The sequence below is a fragment of the Hyaena hyaena genome, unplaced genomic scaffold (assembly GCF_003009895.1).
Source record: "Hyaena hyaena isolate Hyena2069 unplaced genomic scaffold, ASM300989v1 scaffold_568, whole genome shotgun sequence".
Taxonomy (NCBI): Eukaryota; Metazoa; Chordata; class Mammalia; order Carnivora; family Hyaenidae; genus Hyaena; species Hyaena hyaena.
In genome coordinates, this window is record NW_024081199.1 from 449,628 (window position 1) to 471,800 (window position 22,173).

Sequence of the window (22,173 nt, forward strand, 5' to 3'; positions counted from 1 at the left end):
GTTTTACTTTTAAATGTTACTGTTATTTGAAATGTGAGTTGTGTTTCTTGAAAATTTGATAAAATTTGGAGAACCTGGGGTGGCTCAGTCAGTTAAGCATCTGACTCTTGACTTTGGCTCAGGTTATGATCTCATAGTTCATAAGTTCCAGCCCCTCATTGGGCTTGGCACTGATAGCGTGGAGCCTACTTGGGATTCTGTCTCCGTCTCTTTCTGCCCCTGCCCTGCTTGCTCTCTGTCTCACTCTCAAAATAAATAAAAATAGGGGCGCCTGGGTGGCTCAGTTGGTTGAGCCTCTGACTTTAGCTCGAGTCATGATCTTGTGGTTTGTGAGTTCGAGTGCCACATAGGATGCAGAGCCGAGAGCCTGTATCGGATTCTGTGTCTCCTTCTCTTTCTGCCTCTCCCCTGTTCTCACTCTTTCTCTCAAAAATAAATAAAGATGAAAAAAACTTTTAAAAAAATAAATAAAATCTTTAAAAAATTGACAAAACTTATTACACACAAACCTTTATGATGATTTTAGAGAGGACTTATATATGAAATACATAAACTTGAAAATTGATATCGTGACTAAACGTATAGCAGAGAGCTAATCAGTTAGGTTTCTTTAGGCATAGTATAGATGTTTTAAAAAGAAAAACATCCCAAACCAAATACCAATGTCCAATTCAACTCCAGTTTTTCTAATTACGAGATGATTTTGTGTACCACGTATAAGAATTTTATTTGAGATGCATTCTAGCTTCTGTGCTGCCATTGCTGATCTGTCAATGTTTAGACCCAAATTCAGCATGAGTATTGGCATTTGACTGTTAGCATGGGCTTGTTATTGTGGAAGCTGCTCGAGAGAGGAAACCCAAAGCCACATTTTATTTTATTTTATTTTTAAGTTTATTTATTTATTTTAAGAGAGAGAGCATGGCACAGGAGGGACAGCGGGAGAGGTAAAGAAGGAGAATCCCAAGCAGGCTCTATACTGTTAGCGCAGGACTCCAGCCCACAAACTGTGAGATTACGACCTAAGCCAAAACCAAGAGTCAGACACTCAACCAACTGAGCCACCCAGCCACCCCTCAAAGCCACGTTTTGAAGGCAAAGTCCAGAAATTTCATCCAACAGTAATGTCAAGGGAAGGTATACATGGCTGGCCCTCATTTCTTTCAGTTTTCTTGCTTTGAAAAACATCAGAGCATGACTTTAAATAATACTACCTCATTTAACAAAGGCAAAACCTCAGAACAAAACCTGAAACAGTACATGTTATGGAGCTGGCTATGAAAGAGATAAGAATTGGCTTAGAACTGTTGAAGAAACTTTTTCAAACACAAGTGGTACCTTGGGAGTTTACTAGGCAAATATGTGGCCAAAATTGCCTTTTCTGTACTAATACGCACAATGTCAGCCAGCTCACTGTAAATCAAACATAGGACTCCAGCAGTGTTTTAGCCGCCCCAAGTGAAGAATTTGGTACTTCTCAAGAAATAGGGAACACTGCCTGTTCCCTAAAGTAGGTTATGATGTCTTCATATTAAATCACACTCAATGTAAAACTCCTTTAAAGTAAATTTTAGGGAAAATGATCTAACATAGAAAGGAGAAGTTAATAAGCATCTTTTAAAACTTTTGTGTATTATGGATCTAGGATAGAACATAATTGCTTTAAAGTTAGATAGCATCTTTGAAGAACATCAAGGCCAAACTGTCCTTTTACAAACAGGAGCCTAAAGCAAGTATATGACTAATATAAGGATTGCCCCACTTACTGAGTTAGGACACTGAAATTCAAGAATTCATACTTCTGGTTTGACTTTTCTTTTCAGCATATTAAAATGCATTTTGGGGGCGCCTGGGTGGCTCAGTCGGTTAAGCGTCCAACTTTGACTCAGGTCGTGATCTCATGGTTCGTGGGTTCGAGCCCCGTGTCGGGCTCTATGCTAACAGCTAGCTCAGAGCCTGGAGCCTGTTTCGGAGTCTGTGTTCCCTCTCTCTCTGACCCTCCCCTGCTCACACTGTCTCTCTCTCTCAGAAATAAATAAAACATTAAAAAAAATTGTTTTAAATGCATTTTGATCTGACATGTTTTCAGAATACATCTGTTTAGGAAAGGTCCAGTGTGTCTGTTTGCACTCTGACAGTTCATATGTATCACTTTTATGCCACTATGAACTTCATTCAAATACCAGGTGCTAGGTTTTTAAAGACTAAGAAGACAAAAATCCCTGCTCAAAGAATTTGTGTCATCTTACAAGAGTGAGGTTCTCTCTCAATTTGCATGGTCATATAGCTCCTCCTTTAAGAGTGTGACTTCATTAAAATTTATGTGGAGAAAGTAAATGGTGGAAGGGAGTAATCGGGTCCTTGATATAAAAACATACATGTAGTTTTCTACTGTCTGCCTCAAGCACTGATTTGCATACCAGTTTTTTCCCCAACATATACATGATCTGATTCCCAAAGTTTTTTTTTTTTAATTTTTTTAAATATTTTATTTATTTCTAAGAGAGAGAGAGAGAGAGAGAGAGAGAGGGAGGGGGTGAGCAGGGGAGGGTCAGAGAGAGAGGGAGTCACAGACTGAAACAGGCTCCAGGCTCCGAGCTGGCAGTCAGCACAGAGTCCGACGCGGGGCTCGAACCCACGAACCGCGAGATCATGACCTAAGTGAAAGTCAGACGCTTAACCGACTAAGCCACCCTGGCGCCCCCCCCCCAAAGTTATTTTTCTATAACCTCTAAAAGACCCTGAGAGATGCTGTTTGATATAAATTCTGGATAATATAAATTCCCTATTTCCCAAGAATATGGTAATTGTTAGAAGCTGGATTGAGATGCCAGTATCCACTGAAACTTATTTCAGGTTAGAAGAGCATTCATGTTGGTGATTGGTATTGAAGGGTTCATTTTGCTCTGGCCTACTTTTGTGTATTTCTGCAATTTTCTATAATAAAAAGTTAAGGAGAAAAACCTTCAGATTTCTTTCTTCCTTCTGTCATTCATTCAATAAATATTTGCACACCTACTATGTATTTTTGACTAACTGCTATTTTAGGCTATGCTGTGCCAGCTGATGCGGTAGCCATTAGCCACATGTATCTATTTAAATTTAAATTAATTAAAATAGAATAAAATTAAATATTCAGTTCCTCAATCATACTGGCCAGATTTCAAGTGCTAAGTAGCCACATGTGCTAGTGGCTATGGTATTGGACAGTGCAAATACAGAACTTTTCCTCATCATAGAAAGTTCTCTTGGAGCTCTGTTAGGGGCTACAGCAAAGCAAAGCTCTGTCCTTGTGAACGTCCATTCCAGCTCAGAGATGGGATGAAAGGGGAAATATATTGTGACTGTACAGTAGAAGATTCTAAAACTCGCATGGGTGACAAAGAATACCAGGGTAGGATAGGACGGTCACTGTTTTTTTTATATGATGTTCAGGAGATAAGGTTGTGTTTGTGCAAAGACCTGAAGGAAACAAATAACAGAGCGATGCAAGTATCTGGAAGAAGAGTGTTGGGGACAAAGGGAATGGCAAGTGCAAAGGCCCAGAGGCACAGTGGAGGCTAGCATGTTCTAGGAAATTTAAAGAGGGCAGTGTCAATGGGGTAGACTAGGCAAGAAAGAGTGATGGAGAAGGAAAGAGAGGTAATGGAGGACCAGGTACTATAGGACCTTGTAAGCCACTGTAACACTTTGGCTTTTTTTGGGACTGAGGTGGGAAATCCCTAAAGGGTTTTGAACAGAGGAGTTGGATGATGGACTAATGTTTTAAAAGAACCACTCTGCTGGCTGTGTTAAGAATAAACTGTAGGGGCATAAGGTGGCAAACAGGAAGCCAGTTAAGAGACTCTAGTGATAATCCACGTGAGAGATGCTGGAAGTTGGGACTAGGGTAGTTTTGGAAGGAGTGCAGAGTGGTTGGATTCTGAACTTATGTTAAAGTTAAACTGACAGAATTTGCCGTTGAATTTCTTACGGGGTGTGGAAAGACAGGAGTCCAGGATGACTTTAAGGTTTTTGGGCTGAGCAGTTGGAAGGATGAAATTGCTATTTACGGAGATGGGGAAAACAATGAGAGAAGCTAATTTGGAGGAGAAATCTGGAACTCAGTTTTGGTTTTATTAAGCTTTTTTTTTTTCTTTTTTTCCATCTGTTTTGACTTTAATTATTTTGATTATGGTTATATTAAGTTTAGGTTACTTCTGAAACATTAATATGGAATTGCTGAAGAGGTAGTTGTATGTAATATTTTGGAGTTTATAGGAAGATCTGGGCTTGAAGATCTTTCTTTTGAAAGCCATCAGCATATAGATTGTATTTAATACATTGAGACTGAATGAGATCACCTAGAGAATGAAGTGAAAGGAAAAAAGAATTGCTTCAAACCTTTATCCTGGGACATTCAAATATTTAGAGGTTGGGGAGATATAGAGCAACCAGCAAAGGTGATTGAGAAAGAGCAACCAGTAAGAGAGTGAAGAAAGAGTGATTTCCCAGGTTCCGTTTAAAAGTGTTTCAAGAAGGAGGAAATATGGTATCATCTGGAAACCAAAACCGGACAAAAGCAGCACAAGAAAATTCCAGACCAGTATCTCTTATGAATATAGATGCAAAGGTCCATAAAGTAAGTACTAGCAGACTCAATCCTGCAGCACATAAAAAAGATAATGTACCATAACTAAATGGAATTTAGTCCAGGAATACAAGGTTGGTTTAATATCAAAAATCAATCACTGTAATATACTATATCTATAGAAAAAGGACAAAAACCACATGGTCACCTCAATAGATGAGAAAAAACATTTAGCCCTTTCATGATAAAAGCACATGCAAACTAGGGAGGAAGGGAACTTTTTTTCCTTAATAAAGAACATCTATGGAAACCCACTTTCACCTAGAGTGAATGCTTTTTCTCTCTAGGATTAGGAACATGACAAGGATGTGTTCTCTTGCCACTAGCATTCAACGTTGTACTGGAAGTTCTAGACGGGGCAGTTAGGCAAGAAAAATAAATAAAGGCATCCAAATTGAAAAGCAAGAAGTAAAACTGTCTCTTATTTGCAGATAGCTTGATGCTATATATAGAGAATCCCAAAGAAGGGGCGCCTGGGTGGCTTAGTCGGTTAAGCGTCCGACTTTCGCTTAGGTCATGATCTCACGATTCGTGGGTTCGAGCCCCACGTCGGGCTCTGTGCTGACTGCCAGCTCAGAGCCTGGAGCCTGTTTCAGTCTGTGACTCCCTCTCTCTCTGACCCTCCCCTGCTCACGCTGTCTCTCTCTCTCTCTCCTAGAAATAAATAAAAAACATTAAAAAAAAAAAAAAAAAGAATCCCAAAGAAACCACCAAAAAACTACCAGAGCTTTTAAAAAATGAATTCAGCAAAACTGTAGGATCTGAGATGAACACGCAGAACTCCACTGTTTCTGTACACCAGCTGTGAACAGTCTGAAGAGGAAAACTATTCCATTTACAATAGTATCCAAAAGAATAAAATACCTGGAGATAAATTTAACCAAGGAGGTGAAAGATTTGTACACTGAAAACTAAAAACATTGCTGAAGGAAATTTTAAAAGATTTAAATAAATTTAGGAAAATCATCTCATGTTCATGGGCTAGAGAAGTTAATATTGCTAAGATGGCAGTACTCCCCAAACTGATCTTTAGACTCAACACAGTCCCTATCAAAATTACAACTGCTTTTATAGAGATTGATAAGCTGATCCTAAAATATGGAAATGCAAGTGACCCAGAATAGCCAAAACCATCTTGAAAAAGAACAGAGCTGAAAGACTCATACTTCCTAATTTCAAAAGTTACTACAAAGCTACAAGAATCAAGATATTGTAGTACTGGTACAAAGTTAGGTATATAGATGGACACCTGGGTGGCTCAGTTGGTTAAGCATCTGACTTTGGCTCAGGTCATGAACTTGCAGTTTGTGGGTTCAAGCCCCTCATCGAGCTCCCTGCTGTCTCTCTGCCCCTGTCCTGTGCATGCCTGCTCTCTCAAAAATAAATAAACATTAAAAAACAAAAAACAAGGTATATAGATCAGTGGAACACAATTTGAGAATCCAGAAATAAGCCCTTTACATTTATTATGGTCAATTGGTATTGAACAAGGGTGCCAAGACAGTGGAATGGGGAGTGAACTGTCTTTTCAACAAATAGGGCTGGGACAAATGGATATCCACATGCATAAGGATGAAGTAGGTTCCCTCCCTCGCACCTACACAAGAAATAATTGAAAATGGATCACATGCCTAAATGTAAAAGCTAAAACTATAAAACTTTTAGAAGAACACATAGGAGTAAATCTTCATGAGCTTTGGTTAAGGAAATGGTTTCTAAGCTATGACTTCAAAAGTGCAAGTGACAAAAGAAAATAGATGAATTGGACTTGACTGAAATAAAAAAAACTTTGGTCCTACAAAAGGTACTCTCTAGGGGTGCCTGGGTGGCTCAGTCGGTTAAGCGTCCGACTTTGGCTCAGGTCATGATTTCATAGTTCGTGGGTTCGAGCCCTGTGTCGGGCTCTGTGTTGACTGCCAGCTCAGAGCCTGGAGCCTGTTTCAGATTCTGTGTCTCCCTCTCTTTCTGACCCTCCCCTCTTCACGCTGTCTCTCTCTCTCTCTCAGAAATAAATAAAAACATTAAAAAAAAAAAAAAAGGTACTCTCTGGCAAGTGAAAAGACACACAAAAATGTTTGTGGAGAAAATATTTGTAAATCATATATCTGATAAAGGACTGTTTAGAATATATAAAGCACTCTCACAACATAATAATAAAAGGTAAATAACCCAATAAAAAATGGCAAAGGAAACATTTCTCCAAAGAAGATACTTAAAAGACCAGTAACCACAGCAAAAGATGCTCAACATCATTAATCTTTAGGGAAATATAAGCTACCGTATGTTTGCACGTATAGGAGGATTAGGAGGAACTTAATGGAGGACCGTGGGGGAGAAGAAGGGGGGAAACGGGGAAAGGGGGGAAACGGGGAGAGAGGGAGGGAGGCAAACCATGAGAGACTCTTGAATGTTGAGAACAAACTGAGGACTGATGGGTATGGGGGAGGGGGAAGGGGGTTGATGGGCATGGAGGAGGGCACTTGTGGGGATGAGCACTGGGTGTGATATGGAAACCAACTTGACAATAAACTATTAAAAAAAATCTTTAGGGAAATATAAATCAAAAGCACGAAAAATACCACCTTACACTACTAAGAGGGCTGTAATCGAAAAGATGATAGCAAGTGTTGGCAAAGATATGGAAAATTTGGAAACTTCGCACATTGCTGGTGGGCATATAAATTGGTGCAGCCTCTTTGGAAAAGTTTGGCAGTTCCTCAAAACATTAAACTTAGAGTTACCCTATGACATGGCACTTTCACCGTTAAGTGTATACCTGAGAGAAATGAAAGCATATGACCACACTAAGAATTGCACATGAATATTCACAGCATTATTCATAATAGCCACAAAGGAAGCAGCCCAAATGTCCCTCAAGTGATAAATGGATGGACAGTGTATACCCATGTAATAGAGTAGTATTCAGCTATAAAAAGGAATGAAGTACTGATAACTTGCTGCAACATGGATAAGCCTTGGAAACAGTATGAAAGAAGCCAGTGACAAAAGACTACATATTGTATGATTCCATATGTATGAGTTACCCGGAATAGGCCTCTGCATTGAGAGAAAGTGGATTAATGGTTGCCTAGGATTGGGGGTCATAGGGAAATGCAAAGGGACAAGTAATAGGTAATGGGTTTCTTTTGAGAGTGATGAAAATATTCTGAAATTGATTGCACAAGTGATGGTGATGGTTGCACAAGTCTGTGAATATACAAAATCATTGAATCATACAGTTTAAATTGGTGAATTTTGTGGTCTGTGAATTATATCTGAATAAAACTTTTTTTTTTTTTTTTTTTTAAAGAAGAGAGTGACCTATGTCAACTGTGCACAAGTGACATAAGGACTGAGAAATTGGCCATTGGTGTCAGCAAGGTAGAAATCATTGTGACCTTGACAAGAATTTTTTTGGTAGAATGATAAAGTGGGTTCAAGAAAGAATGGAAGGAGAAAAATTGGAAACACTGAGTATAGACAACTCTTAAGTGTGTTTGCTGTTAAAGAATAGAGAAATAGAGCAGCTGAAAGGGAAAGTTGAGAGTTTTTTGTTTTAAGATAGGATATGTACTTTGCATATGGAAATGATTCGATAGAGGAAAATGGAGGTGACAGTTGCTGGTGAGTATTCAAGTTGAGAGGGGTTGATCTGGGGCACCTGGGTGGCTCAGTCGGTTAAGCGTCTGACTTCGGCTCAGGTCATGATCTCATGGTTCGTGGGTTCGAGCCCCGCGTAGGGCTCTGTGCTGACAGCTAGCTCATAGCCTGGAGGCTGTTTCGGATTCTGTGTCTCCCTCTCTCTCTGACCCTCTGCTGCTCATGCTGTCTCTCTTTCTCAGAAATAAATAAAACATTAAATAATAAAAGAGACGGGTTGATCTGACAAATATTTCATCCATACATAGTGGAGGGAAGGCAGAGTATACAGGTACACTTGCAAGGAGATACAGTGGAAGCATGTGGAAATTCTCATCAGAGTGCTTTTGTCTCCTTTATCTTACTTTATGAGTCAAGAAGCTGAGAGAAGACATGGCTGGGGCTGGAGGTTTCAGAAAAAAGGAGATATGGCAGAGTTCCCTGACAGAGTGGGAGAGTGAGTAGAAGGGAAACTCGCAGGGGAGTTTTCAGGTAGCATGAAGTCAGCATTAATGACTTTCAAATGGGGGACCCCCATTTACATGGTCTTGTCATTTTCTCCAGGCAGTTCAGCTGCATGGATGCACATACTGAGATTTAACATGGTTGTGGGCGTTGCCAAGGGAGTACAAGTATTTAAACCCTTACCTTCAATTCTGAAATGTAAAAAGTTCTGAAAACTCAGTTGTTTATTTTTTTATTTTGTTTCGGTAAGTTTGGCAAACTTTTGTGGCGGTGACATCTGCCCTAAAGCTATTATAAACCTATTAGGCTTTATCCCACTTAGTGGGGATGATTCCTATATTTACTTCAAAAATATTTATGTGCTTGACTTTAGGTTGCTGTCCCCGTCTCTGCTGGGGCATTTGTATTTTGTACACTGTATTATCTTCCTCAAATCCTAAAAGTTCTGAATTCCAAGACCTATCAGTTCCCAAGGGATTGTGAATGGGTTTGACAAAGGGACAAGGAGTTGAGAGTGTATACCAGGAATGATTTTCCTGATGGCCTGTGGATTCACTTCCACATGAGGAAGGAGGGATGTGAGCATGTGAGAAGAGGCAGGCTGCTGAAAAGGTGGCAGGATCAATGGGTTATTGATCCTGGTGGGGCTGAAGAATTATTGGAGTCTGAATGCTAGAGGCAGAATGCTGGAAAGACAAGGAGAGCTTTGTTTCAGCTGGGCTTCTCACCCTAAAGGACATCATCACAGAACACAAGTTAGTACTACCCTTCCGGTTTCTTACTTGTGAATCCCTTTAGTAAAATCTTCTCTAGTTCTGAATGACTTCCTGTTTATTCTTCCAAGACAAATGATATGTTGTTTGTTGCCATTAAAAGAAACTTGCCCAAGAGTGCCCAGAGATGATCAGTGACTGAACTGGGGTCTCAAAGAATATTTAACTCTTCTGTCCACCTTTATTAAAGATGGAAGGGAAAAAAAGATACACACCAGAACATCTTTCTGGTGACCAAGGACACAATACTGGAAATGGGGACTGTTGGAAAATTCAAACAATAGAATTCTCTGTACATTGTTACTTTTGGTATGGGTTAGGAAGAGTGGCTTAATGTAGCCACTTGATGCTTATATTTTTAATAAAAAGAAAGGAAAAGCAAATTGGCAAAAAGAAAGTCTTTATCATCCGAATTGCTTAATTCTTACCCTGTCTGTACACATCAGGACCTAATACTGACAGTGATTTACTTACAGTCCCAGTTAATAGATATGGAGACATTATATATCATGCCTAATGGAAAATATGGGATCTGATGAGAAATTTTTCTGTTTTGACTAATAAATTTTAACCCAAATGGCCACACCTAGTGAAATATCATGGCCTTTGAAATATTTTAGAACTTGTGCTGAGAAGACAGTGTTACTTTATTTATTCAGTGAATTTATCATCCCTTCCAAATCACAGGCCTTACTTAGCTCTAGCTCTGGAGTGGAGGCATGATGCAGCACTGAATCAGACAGTGAAAAAACTAATCAAATCTTTAAAGACCAAGGGCAGCCAGGCAGAGTCAGGCTGACTTTTTCATTGGTAGCCTCTAGCTATACATTTTCTTATTTTAGTAACCAAAGGTAGGCTATTTGTAACATCAGTATTAAGATGCTTCTTGAATTTTATTCACACGTCCTGATTTCTCTCCATTCTTCTCTGTACCACTCTTCCTGTAAATATTGTACTTGTCATTTCAGAAGCTGGATGCCATTGATCCTTGATTACAAGATCGAGAAGAATGGTTGCTACTTAACTCTGTCATTTTAGAAATGCTATTGAATAGTAGCTGGGTGCTAGGCAGTGCGCAGAATTCTGTGGGAGCTGAGAATTTGAATCTGACTATAATCTACCTTCAGGATGCTTACAGCCAGGCAGAGATGACAAAAACATTACCAACCAGCATGCTTGGTGAGGGGTTTTGAAAGAATTTAGAAGAGGGAGAAATTAATAATGGCTTGAGAGAGTTGAAGAAGGCTGCTGGGTGGAGGAGATGGCATGTGATCCAGGTCCTCAGAGATGGAACTTAGGTGACATGGGGGTTGGGGGAGAATATGAAGTCTAGGGGATTGTGTGGCCAGAGTTTCAGGTCACAGAAAGGAAATAGCAGTTGGTTGTTAAAATGGTATAAATGATAAAGGAGAGGATCACTTTTGTTCCAATTTATCACGGTCCAGTTTGGAAAAGTTCTACCACCAATAGCATACTTTACAAACAGTGACTTTTGTGAATTTTCAGTGCTTTTTACAGTTTCTTCATTCTGCTTTGTCTTCACTTCATATCTCTCAGTAGAAATGAAAATGAAATTACTGTACTTGTTCAATTATTAGTATCTGTGGTGGTGGTGATTTAGCTATGGGGGTATTTAAAGTTTGTTTTGTTTTGTTTTTGAGAAAGAGAGCATGAATGGAGGAGGGACATAAAGCAGGGTGGGGAGGGAAGAGAGTTCCCAAATAGGCTTCACATTATCAGCACAGAGTCCAACACGGGGCTCAAACTCACAAACTGTAAAATTATGACCTGAGCCGAAATCAAGAGTTGGGCACCTAATCACTTGCACCCAGGCACCCCAATATTTCTGTTTATTGAATACTTACGTTTTGCTTAAATGTAGTACTTTTATCATATTCTAAAATACCAAATGAACTTTATGAGATAAAATTATTACTACTTTATGGGGGTGCCTGGGTGGCTCAGTCGGGTAAGCATCTGACTTCAGCTCAGGTCATTATCTCACGGTTTGTGGGTTTGAGCTCCACATTGGGTTCTGTGCTGACGGCTCAGAGCCTGTTTCAGATCCTGTGTCTCCCTCTCTCTCTGCCCCTCCCCACTCATTCTCTGTCTCTCAAAACTGAATAAATGCTAAAAAAATTTTTTTTTTAAAAATTATTACTACTTTATGGATGAGGAGATTGAGTCTCTAGAGAGGTCAGATAACTTGTCCCAGATTACACAGCTAGTAAGGGGCATAGCTGGGATTTAGAACCCAGATCTGTCAGACACCAAAGCCATGGCATTATACTGACTTGTGGGCAGATACTTACAGTTCTACTGAACCATGCAGCACACTGTCTAGAATCATTAGATCTTAGAAAATGGGAAATGGGAACCTGAGATTTGGAATTTGAAAAACGTATTTTGTAAATAAAAGATGTTTAAATAAAAAACACTATATTGAGGGGTGCCTGGGTGGCTCAGGCTGTTAAGCATCCGACCCTTGGTTTTGGCCCAGGTCATGATCTCACAGTTTGTGAGTTCAAGTCCTCCATCAGGCTCTGCGCTGTCAGGGTGGGATTCTGTCTCCCTCACTCTGCTTCTCCCTTGCTCATTCTCTATTTCTCTTTCAAAAATAAATATTTAAAAACACTATATTGAAATTTAGATTTTTATAATAAAGATGTCAAGACATCTTTCTTGTAATAAAAGGACCAACTCAAAGAGGCTGCAGAGTGAGGGTGTGGATGGTTTAGAGGAAGCACAAAAGATCTGTTCCTTCTCTTCTTTTCCAGAGAAGAACCAGCACTGTCTTTGGGAAATGAGATCCAAGAGGGAGGATAGGTCTACGTCATTTTAACATTAATAGAATGAGAAGTGACTTAAAATCTTTTAACTCATTAGGATTTTTTGTTTTTGTATTTTTAATTCAAGTCCTCTTGGGATGGTTTACAAAAAGGGTGATTCTTGGGGCACCTGGGTGGCTAAGTTAGTTAAGTGTCTGGCTCAGGTCATGATCACATGGTTTGTGAGTTTGAGCCCCATGTCAGGCTCTGTGCTGACATCTCAGAGCCTGGAGCCTGCTTCAGATTCTGTGTTTCCCTCTCTATCTGCCCTTCCCCCTCTTGTAGTCTGTCTCTGTCTCTCAAAAATGAATAAAAACATTAAAAAAATTTTTAAAAAGGGTGATTCTTGAAATGATGCAAGGAAATAGATTAAGTTGTATTTGCATTGCTGGGGGCAGACTGCATAAAAAGAGTTAGTTCTGTAACTCTGTACAAAGTAAATTTTCATGGGCATATTCAAATCTTCAAGGATCTTGGTTTTCCTAATTCGTGCACATTGACTATATTATTAATCAATGAATAGGTCAAGAACAGCATATTAAATGAAGGAGAAAAAACACCCACTTAAAACAAACCACCCACTTCTCTGGGCCTTATGTAAAGTCATGTGAGAAGAATATTGTTCCAGGAAGGAGGATTTACTGATAATGGTAATGACAAACACAAGACCGTTGCTTAGGTAGATAGTGGTACTCTGGATTAGAGGAGGAGATAGGCATTAATCAAGTAATCCACTAACAACATGTAGATTAAGTACAACGAAAGCCTAGTGTGTTTGTGTGTGGAGGGTGTGGTTAAGAAAGACTTCTCTAGGGGCACCTGGGTGGCTCAGTCGGTTAAGTGTCTGACTTCAGCTCAGGTCATGATCTCATGGTTCGTGGGTTCGAGGCCCGTGTCGGGCTCTGTGCTGACAGCTAGCTCAGAGCCTGGGTCCAGTTTCAGATTCTGTATCTCCCTCTCTCTCTGACCCTCCCCCTCTCGCTCTCTGTCTCTCAAAATAAGATAAAGATATTTTAAAAAATTAAAAAAAAAAAAAAGAAAGACTTCTCTAATGGGGCACCTGGGTGGCTCAGTTGGTTAGGCTAATTGTCTGACTTCAGCTCAGATCACGATCTCTCAGTTTGTAAGTTCAAGCCCATGTCAGACTCTGTGCTGACAGAGCCTGGAGCCTGCTTCTGATTCTTTGTTTCCCTCTCTGTGCCCCTCCACCGTTCACGCTCTGTCTGTCTCTGTCTCTCTCAAAAATAAATAAAGTTTTTTTAAAAAAATTTAAAAAAGAAGAAGAAAGACTTCTCTAAGAGGGTGCCTGGATGGCTCAGTTAGTGAAGCATCCAACTTTGGCTCAGGTCATGATCTCAGTGTTTATGAATTTGAGCCCGTGTCAGGCTCTGCGTTGTCAGCAGCACCAGAGCCTGCTTCAGATTGCTGTCTCCCTATTTTTCTGCACCCCCCATAAAAACAACATTAAAAAAGGAAGGTTTTCTTAAGGAAGAGATGATTAAATTGCAATTAATATATGAGTAGAGAAGGAGGTGGGGTGTAAGCAGGTAAATGCGTAGGGAAGCACGCCCTTGGCAGGGCGCGTGCACAAAGGGCTCTGTGGTGGGAGAGTGCCTGGGAGCACTTCAGGTATGGAAAGAAGACTGGTAGGACAGGAGCACAGAGGTGGAAGATTTGGCTGGAGAGGTAGATAAGGGACCAGACCGTGGTGGGCCTTTAGGCTACAATAAGAATTTTATCCTCTGGCATATTTGCATTTAAAAAATATTACTCTGGCTATAATTAGGAGAGCAGAATGGAGGAGGGACAAGAGTAAATGTGGGAAAATCATTACAGTAACTCAGGTGAGACCATGTCTGTTGTATTTTTCATTGTTTTCCCAGGGTACTCAATAGATATTTATGGGATGAATGAAGATGATAATAGCCTATACTAGGATATAGGCAGTGGAGATAGATAAAAATGGACAGATTCATGAATGAGTGGGTCACATACATACAAAGCACTTGGATACAGATTAGATATTGAATATAAGGGAAAAGGGATTCCAGGGATAGCTCTTGTGTCATTTAAGCCTTGAGAATAGAATGAAACTCTTGGGGGTAGTGTATGGAGTAAGAGGAAAAGGGAGCTTGGAACTGAGTCTTGAAGAATATTAGCATGTAATGTTTGGTCAGAGGAGATGGCTGAATATGGAGTAAAATGAGGGAGATGCCTCAAAGTTGGCAAGAAAGAGTGTTTTAGGAAGGTGAGAATGTATAGTATCACTTGCTGCTTCAAGAAGTCTAGTAGGAGGGGTAGGGGTGCCTGGGTGGCTCAGTCGGTTAATCGTCTGACTCTTGGTTTTGGCTCAGGTTGTGATCTCGAGGTTTGTGGGTTTGAGCCCCACCTTGGGCTCAGCACTTGGGAGCCTGCTTGGGATTCTCTCTTGTGTCTTCTCTCTCTGCCTCTCTTCCCCTCTCAAAATAAATAAACTTAAAAAAAGAAGTCTAGTAGGATGAGTCATGACAGATGTCCATTAGACATGGAGATCTGGAGGCCTTGGCATGAGTTGTTTCAGTAGAGCAATGGAGACAGAAATTTAGGTGTTATAGATTTGGTTGAGAAGTGAGTGGGCAATGTAGAAGGAAAACGGAGAAATAGTAGTTGCCTATGGAGAGTGGGTAACTTTCTGGCAATTTTATACTATAGGCATGTACAGTCCTTCCCAGCTATTTGAAATTATAGTATATGTAGATTTATTTTTTGCATACTTTAAATATAGCATATAAAAATTGAAAGTGACTCTTTAGGGAGTTAATTTGATAGGCTGGAGAGCTGAGAACAGAAAAAATTTGGTAACAAGAGGCAGAGCACAAACATATATTTTCACTAAGATTTTTTGTGGAGCTAGAGAGGAAGGTAAAGGAAGAGAAAGCCAAGCCTTATGAGTCTGCTTTTTGTATCTCGGTGAGAGAGGAGCTGAAATATGTTTAAGAGAAGTTGACTGTACTTGTTTCCCATGCAGTCTATGTACTGGGGAGGAAGTTTGGAAAATCCCGACTCAGCTAGGCTAAGTAAATTAAAGAGAGGGTTGTCCCAAGTCTTTTTCCATCCTAAGAATCTGGCTATGAACCATGGAAGCCTGAGCAGTATAGGAATCAATAACTGTAGAGAAAGCCAGTGAATATATGGCTATAAAACCAAATGTTTAAAAATTACTTGTTTTGGGGCACCTGGGTGGTGCAATTGGTTAAGTATCCAACTCCTAATCTCAGCTCAGGTCTTGATCTCAGGGTCATGAGTTCAAGCTCTGCGCTGGGGATGAAGCCTATTTGAAAAATAAATAAAACACAAATTTAAAAAGTACTCGTTTTTTGGCAAGAGTGCCAAAACAAGTCAATGGGGAAAAGAATAGTCTTTGAATAAATGGTGCAATTGGATATCCACACACAAAAGAATGAAGTTGGATCCCTACCTCACACCAAATACAAAAATTAGCTCAAAATGGATTATAGGTCTAAATACAAGAGCTGAAGTTATAAAACTCTTAGAAGAAAACATAAAGGTAAATATTCACGACCTAGGATTATGAATGGTTTCTTAGATACAACATCAAAAGTATAAATGACAAAAAAACTGGACTACATCAAAATTAAAAACTTTTCTACTGCAAATGATACCATCAAGGAAGTGAAAAGACAGCCTACAGAATGGGAGCTGATAAGGGACTGGTGTCTAGAATACATAAAGAACTCTTACAGCTTAATAATAAAAAGACAACCTAATTAAAGAATGCGAAAAGCATCTGAATAGATATTTCTCCAAAGAAGATACACAAATGACCAGTAAGCAAAAGAGGATGTTAGTCTCATTAGCCATCAGGGAAATGCAAATCAGAACCACATTGAAATAATACTTTACACCCACGAGGATGGCTAAAATCAGGAAGTCAGGTAATAACAAGTGCTGATGAGGATATCAAAGAATTGGACCTGTCAGACATTGCTGGTGGAAATGTAAGGTGGTACACCTGCTTTGGAAAACAGGCTGGCAATTCCTCAGAATGTTAACCATAAAGTTACTACGTGACCTAGCAGTTGTACTTGTAAGTATATATCCAAGAGAAATGAAAGCATACGTCCACACGAAAACTTATAATGAATGTCCATAGCAGCATTATTCATAATAACCACGAAGTGAAAACAACTCAGTTGTCCTTCAACTAATGAATAAAATATGGTGTACCTATACAATGGAATAGCATTCAGCCGTAAAAAAAAGAAGGAAGTACTGACATAAATTACAACATGGATAAACCTTGGAACACGTGTTAAGTGAAACAAGCTAGTTGTAAAAGACCATAAATTATATTACATTTATATGAACTGTCTGGAATGGACACATCATAAAGACACAAAAGTTAGTGATTGCTTAGGGCTGTGGGAGTATGGAGGGCAGGGGGAGTATACTGGAGATGATAGCTAATAGGTTTGGGGTTTCTTTTAGGTGGGATGAAACTGTTCTAAGATTAAATGTGGTGGTGACTGCACCACTCTGAATTTACTAAAATACACTAAATTGTATACATTTTGCATAGGTGAACTGTATATTAAGTGAATTATATCTCAATAAAGTTGTTAACAGTTACTTGGCACCAGCAGCAAATCAGAATAAATGATACTGATATTTCTAGTGTGTTGCCATGTTTTAATTTAGAGAGTAGAAAAATATTCATAAGAGCTTTAATCAGTAGATCCTTGGTCCTCCTGTCTGTTTTTCCCCCCATAGGAATTATGAAATTTCTCAGTGTGAAGTTGCAAACTGGCAAGATTTTTCAGAATACCTACACTGCTTCTCCCTTATCAATAGGGGATATGATCCAACACTCCCAGTGGATGCCTGAAACCATGGATAGTACTGAACCCTAAATATACTGTGTTTGTTCCTGCACATACTTACCTGTGATAAATTTATAAGTTAGGCACAGTAAGAGAATAACAGCAATAGCTCATAAAATAGAACAATTGTAATAATACACTATAATAAAAATAATGTGAATGTGATCTCCCTTTCTTTAAATATCTTAGTGTAGTGTACTCACCCTTCTTGTGATGATGTGAAATGATAAGATGCCTGTGTGATGAGAAGAAGGGAGGTGAATGATGTACGCGTGTGCTGTGGCGTTAGGCTACTGTGGACCTTATGATCTGTCCAAAGGAGGCTCATCTGCTTGCAGACTGTAGTTGGCAGTAGGTAACTAAAAATGAGGATTAGGCAGGGGACTGCTGTATACTCTTTCCTCCAGACATTGCTAAATAAATAATTGATGAGTTTGTCTTGGGTCATCCACTGCTTAAGAAATGGTAAAATATTATGGTGCTGAGGAGTTTGGGAGGGCAAAATTTTCCACTGCTTTAGGTTTTTTATTACTTGCATATTTTAAATAGTATGTTTATACTACTGTTGATTTATCAATTTCAGTCGTTTATCAAATCCTCTCTTGACTTCCCATTACGGTAGTGAAGTCCTAGCCCTACTGTACTTTCTACAACTCCACACTTCTGTCCTTCATTTTCCTGAAGTACTTATTGTCACAGTTTTGTAAAGATTTATTGTTTACAATATTATGACTAAATAAATCTTCATGTGTACTGTGCTTATATTTCCTTACACACTTGTTTTTTCCCAGAATAGTAATGCCTGTTTTTAAAATATAGGCTTAGTGTTCTGTGTATCTCCTGTTTCCACCCCCCCACACACACAGAATGCCTTGAAAACATAAACTAATCTGTTATTTCCCGCCTCCTTTTTCCCTAGAGACCTTATTTCTAGAGCTCTCTGGACTCTGTTCTTTTTGGAATGGTTGCTCTCTGGGCCTCTGCATCAGTAGTCTTGGGACCTGCCTTTGCTGCTTTCCTGAGTTAGACCTATTTTCTGACGTCTCATGTCTTTCCCTTTCTTGCTGTTATGTGCTCATTTTACTCAAGCACATCTTCCTGTGAGAGAGTGTGGAAAGAAAATTGTTGAGCTCTTGCATGTGTGGAAATATCTCCATGTAACTCTCATACTTGGTTAATACTTTGTGTGTGGAATTTGAGGTTGAAAGTCATTTTCCTTGGAATTTTGAAGGCATTGCTTTGCAATCCTCCCGTATCTGCTATTGCTGTTGAAATGTCTAATTCCATTTAGTTTTCATTCCTTACTATGTAGAGTGAGTGTATAATTTATTGTCAAAACTGGGACATTGGAGGTACTAGCCTGAAAGAATACTAGGACAACAGGCATAAACCAGGACTCTCTGGGGTAAACTGGGACATGCGGTCACCCTCTTTATATGTGACCTATTTTTTCTGTAAGCATTTAGGATCTTCTCGTTACTTCCAGTGCTCCACATTTCATGATGATGTGTCTTGGGAAAGGTCTTTTTTTCATTCACTGTACTAGATTTTTGCAGGCTCATTCCTGTCCTTCGATGTGGGAAATTGTCATTACCATTTCTTTAATTATGTTCTCCTAGCCTTTGTTAGTCAGATGTTTGACATTCTGGATTGTCTTCTAATTTTTTTCTTCTCTTATATATAAGCAAGGGGAAAAAAATAAACCAAACACACAGATAAGCAGGAGGATGTTATCTTTTTGCCTTTTCATTTCTTATCTGAAAGATTTTTATGTTTATCTTCCAGTTCTCGTTTGAAATTTAATATTTTTTCTGTTTTGTGTTGAATTTCTTATTTTACTCTTTTCTCCTAGCATCCTATTCTTAGGGAAATGTATCTTCTACTTACCTAAGGGTGTCAATTCTTCCTTCTTTCTTTCCTTAGGTTTCTTTTGTTTTCCGCATTGCTTTCTTGTGTCTCCTTTCTTCCTGCCTCGTTTGGTCTACGTCTGAGCCTTTCCTCAGATGCTGGTGATCTTTAACTCTCTTCATATTTAGTAGTAAGACATTCCAAGTGTCTCTGAAGCCTGAGCTATACTGTGAACAAACCTCTTGTTTGGAATACTCTTCAAATGGCGGAACTTGGAAATGTGATTTTCCGGGGAGAAGAAGGATCAGCCACAGAGTTTCTCCCAGAGAGACCCCCTCCTCTTCTGCCTGGGAGGTTTTGTATCTGGGTGCCGGCATTGTGAGTGTAGGGTCAGGGACCGAGGCAGAAGTTCCCACAGATGGGCATGCACCTTTCCCTTCTACCACATCCCAGGCTTTGGTGCATCATAGCCTTACATCTGGAGCTTCTGGGGTTCATTTTTTTCCAGAGAAGAAAACTTCTTTTATCCAAGTGAGAGGGGGTCATAGAGGGGTTAGTCACTTGTGGGATAGTCAGGGCCCCGTGGTGCTATCCCTCCCACTTCTGCCACTGCATCTTCTCCTGGGGATTCTGTGGGCCTAATTAGTTCCACCCTCACCTCTATTCCCTCTGGGCACTTGGGTGATAACTGCCTTTTACTCTTCTGTCACCTGACTGTCTTTGAAAAATTTATGAAAATCTGCTCTCAATAACTCTCCCTTTCTCTTCTTATGGGTTAATACATTTGTTTTATTCCTCTTCTGTCTTTTAGAGGGGTTGAGAAGGGAGAAGAGATAAACTAATGCATTCAGTCTGCCATTTTTAACTGATTTCGGCATGCATTTTTCTAGACAAAGTATTGTAAATGCTGATTAGATGCTGAACAGCACTATCAGGCCTATTCCTCATGTATGTTGTTACGGGTTAAATAGGTTTTTCTGGGCTGACCTGGAAACCTAACTACATCTATGATTTTCGCCTAGAACTAGAGAAACAATCAAGCTTTTGTGAGCTGACCCTGGAATAAAACAGACTGGAACAAAAATATTTCACACATGTCTCCATTTTTCTAGTCACAAAGAAAATTACAAATATTGTGTCATTGTTGAAATCAAAAGTTCCAATAACTGTAACAGAAACCTGTATTTTAATTGAAAAGTTTATTCATAAAGTTAAGCTATAAAAATTGAACTGAGAGGCAAAATTAAATTCTTGAGCACTATTCCTAAAGCTTAATTTTTCAGCACCTTCTTCGAAAGTGGTTTTCCTAATTAAATTAAAACCCAGTGATTGCGTCAGCTGTGGGAAATAGCAAGCACCTTGGGAATAGTTTGTTCACTTGTATTTTCTCGCTACTTTCTTATTTCTACCTGGCACACAACAGGATCTTCTGAAACACTGGCTGAATAAACTAGACTTGGCCATATTGACCAGCAAAATCATCTTCCTTGTCATGAATGACTAATATTCTTAGTCGCTGTACAGGGCACTTGGGTAGTGAAAATGCAGCCCAGAATATGGAAAGCACACAGAGTGCTTGAAAATAAATGCTGCACCAACATGGTGTTTGAATTGCAGAGACCACTGCAAATGTAATAGATCCACTGCGGTTGTGTGGCTCCAATTTCCAGCCTTCGGGAAGGGCATATGGGGCTCTCTTCCAGAGGATCACCCCTGTTGTGCTGGGGCAGCCTTCCATGAGCCCTTGCTCCCAGTGGCCATGACAGCCCCAGTCTCAAGGGATCAGAGACGATTAGGAAAACCAGGAACAGTTGTTATAATCTCTTCTGTGGCTGGAACAAGGTAAGGGCAATGAGATGCAGTCATTCCATTATTTCTCTTCCTTTCTTAGTGTTTTCTTGCTCTTCTTTTTCTTCTTCTCCTTCTTCTGGTTTTATTATTAACCTCTTCCCCTTCTATCCCACAGACTTGCTTCTGACAGAATATTGACTAGGAACCAGAAGCCCATTTTGGCTTAGCCTTCAGGGCAGCCGTTTACAGAGTAGCAGTGCTACATAGGTTTACTGTGTCGTATGTCTGTGTAACAGTGGATTTGGATCTTGTATTTAGCTGCCAGAAGTGACTGTGATGAAGTAGGAGAGATAAACTGATAGATTGGCTGCCAGAAAGATGTTGGGAATCAATCAGATAAACAGGGTAGAGAAATAGCTTGCTGTTTTCTAGTGATAATAAACCAGTGGCCTCTGGTCCCCGCATTTTTAAACGTAATTGCTGTAGTAATAATGTCCAAAATAAGCAAATGAAAAAACATCACAGGAGGTTTTTTAATTGCGATTGAGATATCCTTTTCCCTTTTGCAATAAAGATTCATCTTACATGGAGATGAACATTTCTATAAATTTGTTTTACTTCTTCCAGTGCCTACTTACATAAACAAATGAAAATTAGAGAGTGAACTACTTTCATAGAAATTTATTCCTCTTCTACCCTTCCACAGACTTCAGCTGTTTTAACTTGGTGAAATATCTGTATTGTTACTATGCCTCACCTACAAAATAATGATCTTTTTTGCTGAAGAAACACATTTTAAAGTCAAACCTGTACTATTGACAGATGATTAGCAGGATTATTTAGTGTCTTCCCTTAGATTTCTCTAAGGAGATTTTGGGGATTTTAATCTCTGTTGCTATTTCCCTGCACATAGCACTTGTATAGGAAAGATGATAATCTAGTTGTGTTTTTTTTTTTTAATAGTAATTTAAAACTGTCCTTCCTTAATGTTTAACCTTTCTTCATTTTTAAGCAGGCTACACACCCAACATGGGGCTTGAACTCACAACCCTGAGATCAAGAGTCACATGCTCTAACGACTGAGCCAGCCGGGCACCCCTAATGTTTAACTTCTAAACATTACTTCTTTTCACCTAAGACTTTAAGATCCAATGCAAATTCTTAAATGGTGTGTGTGTGTGTGTGTGTGTGTGTGTGTGTGTGTTTTAAATTTCTGAGAGAGAGAGAGAGAGCGCGCAAGTGAGCATGAGCAGGGGAGGGTCACAGAGAGAGGGAGACACAGAATCTGAAGCAGGCTCCAGGCTCTGAGCTGGCAGTCA

The 22,173-nt window shown here is 39.5% G+C and overlaps 1 protein-coding gene across 2 annotated transcripts in view; it reads left to right on the plus strand.

Annotated features, from left to right (window-relative positions):
* Positions 1–22,173, plus strand: part of AATF (apoptosis antagonizing transcription factor) — a 100,864-nt gene that overhangs the window by 44,023 nt on the left and 34,668 nt on the right. The window lies entirely within an intron of this gene.